Source organism: Phacochoerus africanus, chromosome 7, assembly GCF_016906955.1.
Source record: "Phacochoerus africanus isolate WHEZ1 chromosome 7, ROS_Pafr_v1, whole genome shotgun sequence".
Classification (NCBI taxonomy): Eukaryota; Metazoa; Chordata; class Mammalia; order Artiodactyla; family Suidae; genus Phacochoerus; species Phacochoerus africanus.
In genome coordinates this window covers 42,418,892-42,433,893 of record NC_062550.1, presented here as the reverse complement: position 1 = coordinate 42,433,893, position 15,002 = coordinate 42,418,892, and the positions used below count along the sequence as shown (strand labels likewise).

General features: G+C 38.6%; 1 protein-coding gene across 2 annotated transcripts in view; it reads right to left on the bottom strand.

The window, feature by feature from the left end:
* Nucleotides 1–15,002, bottom strand: part of GLIPR1 (GLI pathogenesis related 1) — a 54,894-nt gene that overhangs the window by 34,584 nt on the left and 5,308 nt on the right. Inside the window, exon 1 of one of the 2 annotated variants that reach the window (XM_047787219.1) lies at nt 10,992–11,199. The exons of the other annotated variant lie outside the window; for it this stretch is intronic. The gene's annotated coding sequence lies outside the window, so the exon portion shown is untranslated. Of the gene's footprint in view, nt 1–10,991; nt 11,200–15,002 lie in introns of those variants that run through there. 2 annotated transcript variants of the gene reach the window in all.

Here is a 15,002-nt window from a genome sequence, read left to right as displayed (position 1 = left end):
TTAGAGTTTTACTAAATTAAGTGATGAAGACTCATTAAAGTCTAGTCATTTTTAAGATAAAATACTGGACATTGATTGATGAACAAATGTGAACTTACCTACTTTTGTTTTCTTGTGAGAGGGAAACTAAAGATGTTTGGGTTTATTAAATACACTATCACATTAAAGAGAAATTGTGCTTTGGGAAAATATTTTTAAAGGTTATGGAATATGTTTTTAAGTTTGCCAATCAGAGAAAGCTAATATGACACAGTTCACAACTGCTTTCTTTTTGGTTTTCATTAGAGATTAAAGTCTTTTAAGGGTTAAAAAACATAATATGTAATTAAAGCTATTAAAGTATTAAGGGAAACATTCCCATGTGAGAAGCAAATAAAATATATGTTTTTGGTGATAGAAAGTATAAATATTAGAACTTGATTTTTTTTTCCCCTGTCAAGAGAAGAATGACTTCTTGGAATGCTGCCTTTGGTAACAAATTATTTGAATTTCTTTGTCTTTAAATGATTCATATGTGCCTTTAAAACCCTTTGTTACTTTGGTTAAGTGTTTTGCATGAGTTTTTGCCTGACATATTACTGGCCTTTAATCTGTTTTTCAGGTATAGAGAAGCTCTTCCCTTAAGCTATTTATGATTTACAACAACTTGGTAATTTATACCAGTGGGTAAAATTAAAATATCTTTCTTTTCCCTCTGCCTTGTCCCTCCAGAAATTAGAGACCCTTGGGTTGTGAGGAGCTTTATCAGGTAAATAAAAGATGGCCTCCTGACATGTAAGGAATCTCAAAATATTTTGGGAACCTCTAGAAGAGAAAAATCTACCTAGGCAAAAATCTGATGGCAGGTCTTTGGTATGGTATGGTATTGGTAAGAAAGTCTGGGCCATGAGAGGACTTTTAGGGATTTAACCTGAGACTCCTTAAGAATTACACCAGAGTCAGTGTGGAAAACCCTATATGGTCAGTGGCTCAAACTTATTCTGGAAATGAATGTCTTTGTTTAACTGTTTAATGGAGATAATTTTTTAAAAATTATGTTTCAATAGGTATTAAATTCTAGTTCTGTTCATTGATGTCTATATTTATGAAAGTCATTGTGTTAGCCACACTTTTGCCCTGATGTTCTGGAAGAAAAATTACCTAGTGGAGTTATTGCAAAGTGTAATTACTTAAGATTACTTAAGATTCCTGCTTTAAGTCTATGGCTAAAAGCACATGTACAATACTTGTGTGACGATTGGGTATAAATGATAAATGAATGGCCTATAAAGCATTTCCCCATCAACATACTTCTGAGCTTGTTCATGATATCTGATTAGTTTCCCCCACAACATGGAGAACTAGGAAAAAACAAAAATAAAAAGAGGCCCAGCACCAAGGGACATGAATGGACACAGAGCAGGTAACAGGACCACCCTGTCAATGTTGGAAAAATGTTTTGAACATCAGTGCTTTCTATGGAAAGATTTACAAATTGAAAGGGGAAAATGAGAGAAGAAATTTTCATATATTGAGGTATGGGGAAAGTCATTCTGACATATATGATTGAATTTGAACTTTAACCAAAACAGCCTGTTTGTAACCTATTAAACAGGTTGTACATCTGCTTTGGCCATTAAGAAAAAAAAAAAAAAAGGGACATATATAATGGCCAATAGCTCCTATTATGTATAATTAATAGCCCTGGTAAAGTTAAAACCTAAATATAAAATATTTCAAAAGGCTAATTGGTTACTGAATATATGTAAAAAGGAAATAGTCCAAAATTTTCTTCCTGGTTGCTATTTAAAATAAGAGGACTCGGAGTTCCCGTCTTGGCGCAGTGGTTAACGAATCCGACTAGGAACCATGAGGTTGCGGGTTCGGTCCCTGCCCTTGCTCAGTGGGTTAACGATCCGGCGTTGCCCTGAGCTGTGGTGTAGGTTGCAGACGTGGCTCGGATCCTGCGTTGCTGTGGCTCTGGCGTAGGCCGGTGGCTACAGCTCCGATTCAACCCCTAGCCTGGGAACCTCCATATGCCGTGGGAGCGGCCCAAGAAATAGCAACAACAACAACAACAACAAGACAAAAAAAATAAATAAATAAAATAAGAGGACTCTTGTAGACTACTACAAAGGTATATTTTGATCATTATCCTCATTGTAATATGTCTAATAATTTTCAAATGATTGTCTAGGTGCTATGATTAAGCAAAGAGGGACATATTATTTTCTTCATATAAAATGTTGATGCTAAGCTTGGAACTCAGGATATTCGCCGCCCCATTCCCTCAGAGTTGGGGAAATTAAAACAGAAATGGAGCTCAAACAGAGTTCCTCTGCTAAATTTATGATTAATCTCTCAGTCTAAAACTTGATTCCCTTTCTTGTTCCACACCTGTTCTCAAGATTGAGTAGTATCAAAATAAAGCAGGGATTGAAACTGTGGACAAGCCCCTGTAGCCTTGTGTTTCTGAAGTGAAATGTTTCTCTGACCTCCTAGTCTTTCCCTCAGTCTCAAAAGGTTGATGCAAGAGTTAATGATTAGGAAATAGTGATACAGCTAAAAACTAGTTAAAACAGTCTCCATGATGTTATGCCCTGCTTTGTCCCACTAACTTACTCTAACCAGCTTTTCACAAATGATTTCTTCCTTTCTTAATTGCTTTCTTTTACTAATTATATTATATGCCACAGTGAGAACTAGAAACTTCATCTGAACTGCTCAGGCAGTAATTTTTCTGGTCAGTGCCAGTGAGGTCATCTGCCACATAGCCCCCTTTCCGTCACCCAAAATATGATGAGCCTTTCATTTTGTACAGCTCCTCTGAGCTTCTTGCTACTTGCCAGATAAAGCCAATTAGATAGTCACAGTTGAATTTTTGTTACTTAACAGATTTGCTGGCAGTGACAGTGACCTCCAAAGCAATCTTCTGATGGCACTTAGGGACAAAGAGAAACACAGGTGTGGTACCCCATAAAACCTTTGAGTTCACTGTCTTTCTCATTATTTTCAAGGGACATTGGTAAGTTCCTTGGCTCTAAGCTCCACTGTCTTTGCATGAAGCTCACAATCTAATTGGCTTTCATCAATTTCCTATTTGGTTGGAAACGCTAAGCTTGGTTTTGTCCCCTGACTTTTGGAAACTCAACCTCTGTCCACTGGTGCCAAATATAAACATGAAGATGCTTGAGAGAAATAGACAAAAAAAAAAAAAAGCTTTTATTGCTTTGCCAGGCAAAGAAGGCCACAGGAGGCTAATTCCTTGCAGATTGTTCCCCTTGGAACTCGGGGAAGGCCATGGAGGCTGAATGAAGCCCATTTCCTAAAAAACAAAAAATGTAGGACACAAAGTCTTTTGTGCTGGGAGCCCCACAGGGCCCTGCTCAGTTTCATCCCCTCCTTTTCTTTGATACTCCTCCATCTTGAGAACAGGTGTTGGACAAAAAGGGAATAAATATTTTAGATAGACATGTTAAATCAAACTCAGCAGGGGAACTTGGTCTTTTTATTTAAAAACTTTTTTTAATATAGTTGATTTACAATGTTGTCAATTTCTGCTGTACAGCAAAGTGACCCACACATATACAATACTGTCAGTTTCTGCTGTACAGCAAAGTTTTACACACATATTCTTTTTCTCATAATATCTTCTATAATGTTCCATCACAAGTGGCTGTATATAGTTCCCTATGCTATACAGCAGGACCTCATTGCTTATCCACTCCAAATGAATGCAATGGTTTGCATCTACTAGCCCCAAACTCCCAGTCCATTCCATTCCCTTCCCATCCCCCTTGGCGACCACAAGCCTGGTACCTGCTTTTATTTATTTTTTGTTTTTAGGGCTGCACCCATGGCATATGCAAGTTCCCAGGCTAGGGGGTCAAATCAGAGCTGCGGCTGCCAGCCTACACCACAGCAACTCAGGATCCAAGCCATGTCTGTGACCTACACCACTGCTCCAGCAACACTGGATCCTTAACCCACTAAGCAAGGCCAGGGATCAAACCTGATCCTAACAGATACTAGTCAGATTTGTTTCTGTTGCACCCACAACAGGAGATCCTATTGGTTTTAAATCCTCACTTCTGTTTTATCTTTGCCCAAGTCTTCCAGGAACTGGTCGATGACCACTCTGGCTACTTCCTGCTGAAATGGGGTGTAGTCCTGATGGAGGAGGCCGATGTGCCCCTGGGCTGAGAACAGCTGGGACTTGTTAAGCTGAGTAAATTGGGCCTTGCTTCTCTTTGACACTTCAAAGAGAAAGATAATGGCAGGAGCTCAGCTCTACTGGAGTGAAAAAAAAGAAAAAAGAAAAAAAGGTGACCACATCAATCATTCCTGGGGTCAAGGAGACCTCCCCAAGTATACATGCACAGAAAGACTCGTAGGAGTCAAGAAGGGAGGGGGTGCCAGGCCTTAATAAGTCTGATAATCATCCCATAACCATTTGCTCTGGAAATCATCTTTGCCAAAATATGTGCATGCATATCAGGGAGGGTCCTGTGTCTGGTCAGGTATGATAAGTAAAACAAGATAAGTGGCCAAAGGGGGAAAAAAAAAGACTGGGAATAAATGTCCTATATGAGTGGTTTAATTCCTGAGCAGAGACTAAAGATCTCACTTCAAGCCATCAATCACTGCTCTCTCTCCAAGATGAGTCCTGACTCAATTTGGGGAGTGAACACTGAACTAGAAATATTCCTGAAGTTCCAGTTGTGGCCCAGTAGTTAACTAATCTGACTGGTATCCATGAGGACACAGGTTCAATCCCCGGCCTTTCAGTGGGTTGGGGATCCGGCATTGCCATGAGCTGTGGTGTAGGTCACAGATGAGGCTCAGATCCTGCGTTGCTGTTGCTGTGGTGTAGCCTAGCAGCTACAGCTCTGAGTGGACCCCTGGATTGGGAACCTCCATATGCCTGTGGGTGTACCCCAAAAAGACAAAAGACAAAAAAAGAAAGAAAGAAAAAAAAAAAGAATATTCCTGAGTTCAAAGACCTGGATCCAAGTCTTGTATGATTAAGATCTTAATCCCTTGAGCATTTTGGTTGGACAGACCCAGTCAGAAGTAGGAGGAATGACAACTAGAATTTTAATAGACAAAATAGCTCTCATTCTGTGAGAAATTCAGGAGAATAAGTCTGAAACCCAGTCTGGAACTGGCACTATGGGGAGACCGGTAGCAGTTGTCTAAATTGTACCTAAGTAGGTTTTGACTTCTGATGTAGCATTAATGTACACATAACAAGAGCTACTGGCCATTACATATACATATTCTTCCTGTTACTATATGATCTAAAGCAATTTTGTTGTCTAAAAATTGAATAGGTACAAGAGGATATCTTGAAACCATAAGGTTGCAGCTACCAGCTGCTAGCAGACATTGCTTTGAGAATTGCTGGTGGCATCCCAAGTCTAACACGGCTCAGAAAACCCAAGCTCCCAGCAACACAAGAACTTGTTCATTATCATGTTTCTAATGCCACTTAGTGTTACCTTGTATGCCTGAACCATAGCTATTCTATTTCAATTTGTAATAGTGTTTTTCCTAAATGACAAAGGCAGATATCACTGTTAATGATTTTAGTGCTTTTCTAGATATGAAGATCCAGGAATTGGGGCTCATAAAAATCCTTACCTCAAAATATCAAATTATGTGTAGGCCTGTTGTGCCAGTATATTTTTTTTCTGAGCACAGAGTGCCATCTTTCCCGATTCCACCCTGAACTCTTTTCAAGATGTTCTCAAGGTCAGTAGCTTGTAGAGGTACATGGCAAGTACCATTTTTTAGTTCACAGGGCCCTTCATGCTTTGAGGAATATTTCATGGCCATTTTGTCCCATGGTGCTAGGAATACTCATTCCTAGGTCTGGCAAAGACTTCACTGATGGGCCACTCAGTGTGTTATTACTGGACTAGGCCTTATTAACAGGGGCCATAAGTCTGTGGATCCCCCTGTCTCTTGTGGTCCAGGAAAATACTTCCTCTTGCTACTTCTTCGCATAACTAGAGTTACACTATTGTAGTCATTGATCTCATATGGAACTGTATATCATCACTTTATCACAGGATCAGTCACACATTTGATAATGTGAGAAACAGCTCTGTAAAACAGGCAATAAAAAAGAAATACAGCTAGCAGTTTTAGTACTGTCATAAGTTAAGAATTTGTTGAGAACTTTCATTAGGTACAGTCCAGTATATCCCCAGGTCATCTAGCTCAGTCTGCTTTGTACCAATCTTTGTCTTTAATCAAAAATTGTGTGTGTGTATATATATATATATATATATATATATATAAAACATTTCATGACTAGATATAGGAGGCATTGTTCATAAAACATTCTGCCTGATTTCCTAGTGTTAGTCGGCTGGTATCCCTAATATGGTTTAACTGTTCCTAACATAAGGGAGCCCTTAAATTTAAAGTACCATAGCCTGCTGTTAAATCTCCTGGCTATAGATCATGGAGCATCTGTTTTTCATCCAAAGATAGATTACTGAGTTAAGCTTCAGAAACAAACTTAGTGTTTTTTTTTAACAATTCAACAACATAAGAGCAACAACATAACAGCAAGGAACTACTTGGGAAATGAGTCTTTATGAATACAGACCTCAATTAACAGAATTAACAGAAGAACAGATGTCCATTGAAATATCCCTTTCTTTCTAAAATTACCCTCATTTTTATCCAATATAGCCAAAATAAAACTCATTTATTTGCAAATTAAGCCTGGTCTCCAAAAAAACTTGGCCCAGTGATTTATATAAATATAATTGGTCATATAGACTTTTCTAAAAATTGGTTTTGCTAGGACTTTAAAAAGGCATCTCAGACTGAGCTTTTAATGGCTTCTCAGGGCCAGGAAAGTCATGCCAAGGGCTGGTGAGAGATTTTTGCCTTACAGATTTAGGTCAATTTCTCCCTTTTCAAGGTCTCCAAAATACTTTGAGATTCCTTCAGGCCAGCAGCAAGGTGGCCTTCCTGGTTTGTCTAATAAACCTGTGGGAACTTAAGTTTCCAATCTCTGGAGGGATCAGGTAGAGAGAAAAGAGAAATTTTTCAATTCTGCTTACAATAGTGTAATTTACCAAATTGCTGTACATCATAATTTAATTTGAAAGGAAGAATTTCTTTATACCTAGAAAACACAGATTAAAACCAATAGCATTTCAGAGAGAAACCATAAAAAGTTATACCATATTCACCAGTTCACTCAGTCCAATGTAAATAATCTTTCTCTTTAGGCATATGGAGGTTCCCAGGCTAGGTGTTAAGTCAGAGCTGTAGCTGCCAGCCTACACCACAGCCACAGCAACATGGGATCCAAGCTGTGTCTGTGACCCACATCACAAGGCCAGATCCTTTACCCACTGAGGGAGGCCAGGGGTCGAACCCATGTCCTCATAGATACTAGAACCTGACATGACAGAAACTTCATCTTAGTTGTTGTTGCAGTTGTTAACAGTTTATAAATTCATCAGATTTCCCATTAGAATTCTCTAATTTCTTACCGAGTTCAACATTATGATCTGAAAGTCAAACATTTTTCAAAAAATGGGCAGAAGACCTAAATAAATTCAGTAGGCACATGGAAGAATGCCCAACATCACTAATTATTAGAGAATTGCAAATCAAAACTACCATGAGTCACCACCTCACACCAGTCTGAATGGCTATCATTAATGAGCCTACAAATAACAATAAAAAGTGTGAAGAAAAGGGAATTCTACACTGTTAGTGGGAATGTCAATTGGTACAACCACTATGAAAAACAGTATGGAGGTTCCTCAGAAAATTAGATATAGAACTACCATATGATCCAGAAATTCCACTCCTGGGCATGTATCTGGACAAAATTACCATTCAAAAGATACATACATCCCTATGTTCACTGCAGCACTATTTGCAATATCCAAAAAAAAATGGAAACAACTTAAATATCCATCGACAGATGAGTGGATTAAGTAGTACACAATGGGGTACTACTTAACCATAAAAAAGAATGAAATAATGCCATTTGCAGCAACATGGATCCAGCTAGACAGTCTCATGCTAAGTGAAGTAAATCAGAAAGACAAATATGGTATCATTTATGTGTAGAATCTAAAACATGGCACAGGAATTCCTGTCGTGGTGCAGCAGAAATGAATCCAACTAGGAACCATGAGGTTATGGGTTCAATTCCTGGCCTTGCTCAGTAGGTTAAAGATCCAGCATTGACATGAGCTGTGCTATAGGTCACAAACGTGGCTCAGATCCGGCATTACTGTGGCTGTGGTGTAGGCCGGCAGTTATAATTCTGATTGGACCCCTAGCCTGAGAACCTCCATATGCCACAGATGCGGCCCTAAAAAGACAAAAGACACACACATAAAAAGCAAAATATGGCACAAGTGAACCTATTTCCAGAACAGAAACAGACTCACAGACATGGAGACAGACTTGTGCTTGCCAAGGGGGGAGGAGGATGTACAGGGAGTTTGGGGTTAGTAGATGCAAACTACTACATTTAGAATGGACTGACAATGAGGTCCTAGTGTACAACACAGGGATATAAGACTATGTCCAGTCTCTTGGGATAGAACATGATCGGGGATGATGTGAGAAAAAAAGAATATATATATTATGTGTGTGTGTGTGTATACATATGTATATGAATGGGTCACTTTGCTGTACAGCAGTAATTGGCACAATGTAAATCAACTGTAATAAAAAAAGTTAAAAAATCCTTTTTATTGATCTTCTTGAAGAGAAAGCACTTTTACAAAGGCATCAGAGTAAAACCTCTGTCTATAATGACAAAAAACTTAAGGCATGTTTAAAATCTGATTACAATGCGATTTGACATGGAAACTTAGTTACTACTGTGACATATTACACTAAGATTGGTAACTAGAATTATGACTGATAAACATTTTGCCAGGACATATCAGCTTTTTAAAAATTCCATATAATTTTTAGGAGTCCCCTAAACATCTAAATTGTGGTTCGGAAGGTTAAGGACCTGACTTTGTCTCTGCGAGGATGTGGGTTCAATCCCTGGACTCATTCAGTGGGTTAAGGATCCAGCATTGCCACAAGCTGCAGCACTAATTTGACCCCTGGCCTGGGAACTTCCATACGCTGTACGTGCAGCCAGAAAAAGAAAAAAAAGATCCCATATAATTTTTAGAATATTTGTATTAATAACACTTATCTATACAGTTTAACCTAAGAAGGCTTGTTTCTCATTTGAAAATGCTTTCCATGTAACTTAACATACCAAATAATCTTGGTTAACTTAGTATTTCTCTAAGATGCTTCAGAGTTTCCCTGGAACATTCCAAGTTAGTTGGAAGTCAAAAGAACTTTTAACTAAAATTTGCTATTTGAGAAGTTTGTCAAAGGGCTTTAAAACACTCAGGCAAATAAGATAATACGTCACTGTGAAATAAGCCCTTCTCTTTAACCAAATTTATGGCAGATCTCAAGAGCAAATTTAGATCACTTAAAGGCAAAGAACTTCACACAATCTGCAGTTCAGCATTAACTTGTCTTAACAGATAATTCCAAATTTAAGTTTTGCACCAGTTTACTATTAAATTAATTTATTCAATTAAATTTATTCTAAACATAGTCCCAACCATGCACAAAATCTTCTCTCAGTGTCCAGTTCCCCACCAACCTTCCATCACTTTCTGTATCCATTATTATTTTGCCCCATATTCTTTTAAATTCAGAAGCAGCCACCTCTAGGACAAAAATCACTCTTTTCCCTTAAGAAAATGCAATGCCATTCCTGACATTCCTCATCCCTTCTTTACTGAAAACATACATCCTCATTTCCTTAAGCAACCAAGAACTACTATATAAGTAATTTCTAAAAACAGGTTTTCTTATAGAGAACATCTCAGGGTGGCACTGAATATTTAATAGTCCCAAATATCTTTAGTTTCTCTGTAAAGTGAAGCCCATGTCCAGTAATTAATGTTTCAGTATATTACCCTATCTGGAAATGACCTAGTTATTCCATAATCTTCCATCATTCAACATAGTTTAAGTTTTGTGCAACTCTAAATTTTCACATTACCAGATATCTGGAGAGATTATTTTAAAAATAGATATTCCTAAAACAATTTTCCCCAAATTGTTCCTAAAGAGTTCACACAAAAGCTTGTCTCATTTACATTTAAGTTTCTTATAAAAATGTTATCATACCAAGTTATTTTCTTGCTGATAAATTGCAACAGATACAGCAACATCTTATTTTACTTCTATTAAAAGCTAAGTACAATAAAGATTTATACTTAATCTTGATGACTCTAAAGACATGTCTCTATCACTTAAATCAACAAACCTAATATCAGGTATTAATTTAATACTGAATATTTCCCAGTTCACATGAACCTAAAATTAATTCTGGCCAGTAACCTTCTGTTTTTGAGAATTTCTATAAGTGCTTAATTTCAATTGTTTAAGCCAATTAACTATAGATCATTTACAAATTAATTTTGATAATATCAAAGGTAAAAAGAAAATGTATACAAACATACAACCAGATCTCATTATCTTCATTTTCTTTTAATTTTTTAAAATTTTGTTATTTCCCCAATACATTTTTTTTTCTACTGTACAGCATGGTGACCCAGTTACACATATATATATACTTTTTTTTTTTCTCACATTATCATGCTATCTTCATTTTCTAAGCTTAATTATGGATCTGATATCACAACATAAAATCCACTATTATAAATAACAGTTGGAATAAATTTTCTTGGTCATTGGGCTCATAGCTATCATATGGAACTGGAGAAGTTCTTCCCATATTGAATCAAATGAAACATTCACGCACAAAACTGAAAGCAAAAGCATAATCATTGCCAGCCAAAAGGAAGCTACAAACCAACTCAAATTGGCTTCCAAGTGCCACTAAGCCCAGGACCTGAGTCCGAGTGGTGCCCTTTGAGAATTCTCAAATGGATCAGATCCAAGGGGCCTCAGAGTGCTCTTGGGGGACTTACCCAGATACTGGTAGAGGTGTCACAACGGCCCAGATGCTATTTTTGTTCTTCCCCAAAATCATTTCTCAGAGTAAGAGGTTTGGGCTGGCGTGGGCACAAAGAGATAAAGATGTCCTCAAGGCCTTGGAGCTGCTGGGCAGTTTCTCTCTAGTCCTCTGTTCCTATCCTGGAGCTCCAACTACTGAGACGGCTGGCTGGGTGTGACCTGGGCATGGCCCAATGGCAGGATCTCTGACGATCTGGCCTCTTGAGTCATCCTCCAACCCTCTGCTCTCTTGAAAGAGGTTTGCATAGAGAGAAACCCCAAGCCATCTTATGAAGTCCAGGGGCCACACACGGCCAGCTGCCAGTCAGTTGATCCCAAACGAGCCCCCAAAGTTTGTTGCTAAAACTTGGCCTCTGTCCACTGGTGCTGAATAGAAACTTTGAAACAGAGTTTTGGGTAAAAGAAAAAAAATATCTTTTCTTTCTTTGCCAGGCAAAGGAGGCCAGAGCAGATAATGCCTTACAGACAGTGCCCCTTGGAACTCAGAGAAGGCCATGGAGGCTGAATGAGGCCATTTTTCTAAAAACAAGAAATGGGGACACAGACTTTTGTACCTAGGAGCCCCACAAGGCCCTTCTCAGTTTCAAGATCTTCAGATTCCTAGTTGTACCAGCCAAACGCTGCTGAGTCCAACCTAAAAACTGGACTGAGGAGTTCCCGTCATGGCTCAGTGGTTAACGAACTTGACTAGTACCCATGAGGATGCAGGATTGATCCCTGGCCTCTCTCAGCAGGTTAAGGATCCTGTGTTGCCTTGATCTGTGGCATAGGTCACAGATGCAGCTCAGATCCTGTGTTGCTAGAATTGTGGTGTAGGCCAGCAGCTACAGCTCCGATTTGACACCTAACCTGGGAACCTCCATATGCCATGGGTTCGGCCCTAAAAAGACAAGGGGAGAAATGTAGAAGTTAAAAAAAGCTGAAAAAACTATTGGACATGCATTGAGCTGTTACAGCACTTGCCACCTAACCAAGAGATTTCTATGTTAGCCTAAGTTGGTCACAGGATGTGTTAGATTGACACTAAGTTACCTGCCATCCTCAATGAAATTTCTCTGCAACGAGTACACAGCTAAATATCACACATTTTCCAACCTAGCAGCACATCCCTTTTTAGGAATTAGTTTGGCTCTGAGAGATCCAAAGGCTTAATAAAAACAAGACTCCTTAAAATCTAAAGAGTTAATCACCCTACCTTATGGCACAACTTACCTATTGTATACCTAAGAACTATTGCTGCAGAAGCTACAAGTATTTTTTTTTTTAAGGCAAAGTTTTATTAAAAACATCTATAATTTTGTGATCTTGAGAACTTGACTTAGTAACCATGAGGTTGTCAGTCCCAAAATGTGGCTGGAGAGAGATGTGGGTTAATTTCCATTTTTGAGCCAAGGTCCAACAAAGCTGCTGCCAGCTCTCAGGGGAATTACAACCTGTATTACAATGGCCATTATGCAGAACATTTAAGTCAGATAAGATCATTTAAAAAGTGTGCTTAAGGAGTTCTCTTCATGGCTCAGAGGTTAACCAACCCAATGGTATCCATGAGGCTGAGGGTTGGATCCCTAGCCTTGCTCAGTGGGTTAAGGATCCAGCATTGCTGTGAGCTGTGGTGTAGGTCGCAGATGCAGCTCAGATTTGGCATTGCTGTGCCTGTGGCATAGGCTGGCAGCCCAGATCTGACATTGCTGTGCCTGTGGCATAGGCTGGCAGCTACAGCTTGGATTCAACCCCTAGCCTGGGAATCTCCATATGCTGTGGATGCAGCCCTAAAATAGCAAAAATAAATAAAAAGTGTACTTGAAAGTAAGGGCTCTTAAATTAAGCAAACAGAATAGGATGCCTATTTTAAGTAGCATAAGACAACTCCAAAAGCACCCCCTCCAAATTCCAAAATAGCTTCATTAAAAATTGTTATAGAAGACAAATGAAAATTTAAAGACACAAGATCATAAACAAAGTTGACCAAACCATTATCCTTACAGCTACAACAGCTTCAAGGCCAGGCACTTAAAAATCATACCTGGGCCCCATTGATGCTGCATTTTCCTAGGGGTCCATCATTAAAATACTGACCCCATAGATTGTTTTAGTTGTATTAACTGGGACACTGGAAAAGAGATTGTCCTTCAAGGCCCTATGCAAATTTGTCAAAATCAATTTGAATGCCCTGATATCCACTCCTAAAAGTATAGCCCCATGTAGCCATCTCCCTGCCCAGAACTGATAGGACTTCAAGAGTTTCCCTGGGAAAGTGCTATGCTCTTAAACAGCCAAGGGAGGCTAAAATTAAAGTTAAAAACTAGAACCTGGAGAGGGAATTCCTGGAAAAACTAGCAGATTCCAGTGAAGGATGAGAATTCTTAGCAAGTTCTCCAGAACCTGTTTGTAATGCCCAGCTGAGAGAGAAAAATAAAATTTCACATTGTCCCTTTCTAAATCTAGACCTATTAGTTACTGATTCTTCCTCTCTCACTAACTACTAACTACTCAGTATAACTAACTACCAACTACTCAGTAACTAACTTCCTGCCTTCTCTGATTTTTCATCTTAAGTGCTTGGCTTAGCTTTCTGTCTGCCTGGGACACACAGGCTATTGGTTCTTTCTTTGGTTATCTTTGGGAGTGACTCTGGGAGTGACTCCAGATATTGGGAATGTAGTAACCTTTGCACCCTCTCTGAGGATACCTTTTGGGTCCATGGAGTTACTTAATACTGCCAGAAATATTTACTCTTTGTTCCAGCTAAAACATGGCAAGATAGTTGAAGGGGTTTAATAACTTTATGATCAGAAATTTGGCTGAATTGGAAACTGATATTCAGAGCTTGATAGGAATTTTTTTTTTAAAGCTTCCACCCTAAGCTAAAATGAAACTATGTTCCCAGAGAGAAAGATAAACTTTCCAAAACCCTTGTAAAATAATTTATGGGTGGATCAACCTCTGGTGTCATTTAAATTACAAACTAATTCCCTAAGAAATTGAGAACAACTGTACTTAAAATTCTTTGTAAAACTAGAAATGCAGCTCTAGGAGTTCCTGTTGTGGTTCAGCAATTTATGAACCTGACATAGTGTCCCTGAGGATGCAGATTCAAACCCTGGCCTTGCTCAGTGAGTTAAGGATCCTACATTGCCACAAGTTGTGGCGTAGGTCACAGATGCAGCTTGGATCTGGTGTTGCTGTGGCATAGATATAGGCTGGCAGCTGCAGCTCCAATTTGACCCCCGGCCCAGGAAATTCCATATGTTGTAAGTGCAGCTGTAAAAATAATAATAATAATAATAATTGCAGCTCTAGAGGCAGTTCAGAGGCAGTTCAAAGTTATTCCTTTAACCAATCAGAAAACCTCCCTATCTCAAAAGGTTTGTAAATATTAGCCTTGAGAAACCAAAGTCTTTCTGGGAGGAACTTGCATTCCTTCCCTGTGCTTGGAGATATGAATGTTTTATAAACTTAAAGGAGAGACTTATTAGAACAAAATAGGGGCAATGCAGTTAGAAATGGGCAAGTTGAAAAAAATTTAATGAGTTCTCTGGTGGTGTAGCAGGTTAAGGATCCAGTGTCACTACTATGGTTTGGGTCACTGCTGTGGCATGGGTTCAATCCTTGTCCCAGGAAACTTCTGCATGCTGTGTCCAAAAAAATCTTAAAGTGTTTCTCCACAGATATTAGTGAAAGGATTTAGCCATCTGAGCAAGTAAACATATTCAATCTACCAGAAAAAAACTTACAAAAAGTTGAATCTAACTAGTGAGCTTTACCTAATTATACCTGTCTCATAGCTGAAATTTTAGAACAGGACTATATAAGGACATCTGTGGGTTCATGTTGTGTTTATACACATAGCAGATGTGTGATAAACCTAACTCTGGACAGTATTGCTATGATTTGTTCAAGAGTTCTATTTAATTGTCTTAAAAACAAGTAAACACTAGCAAATTCTTTAAATTCATGTGGTCTAG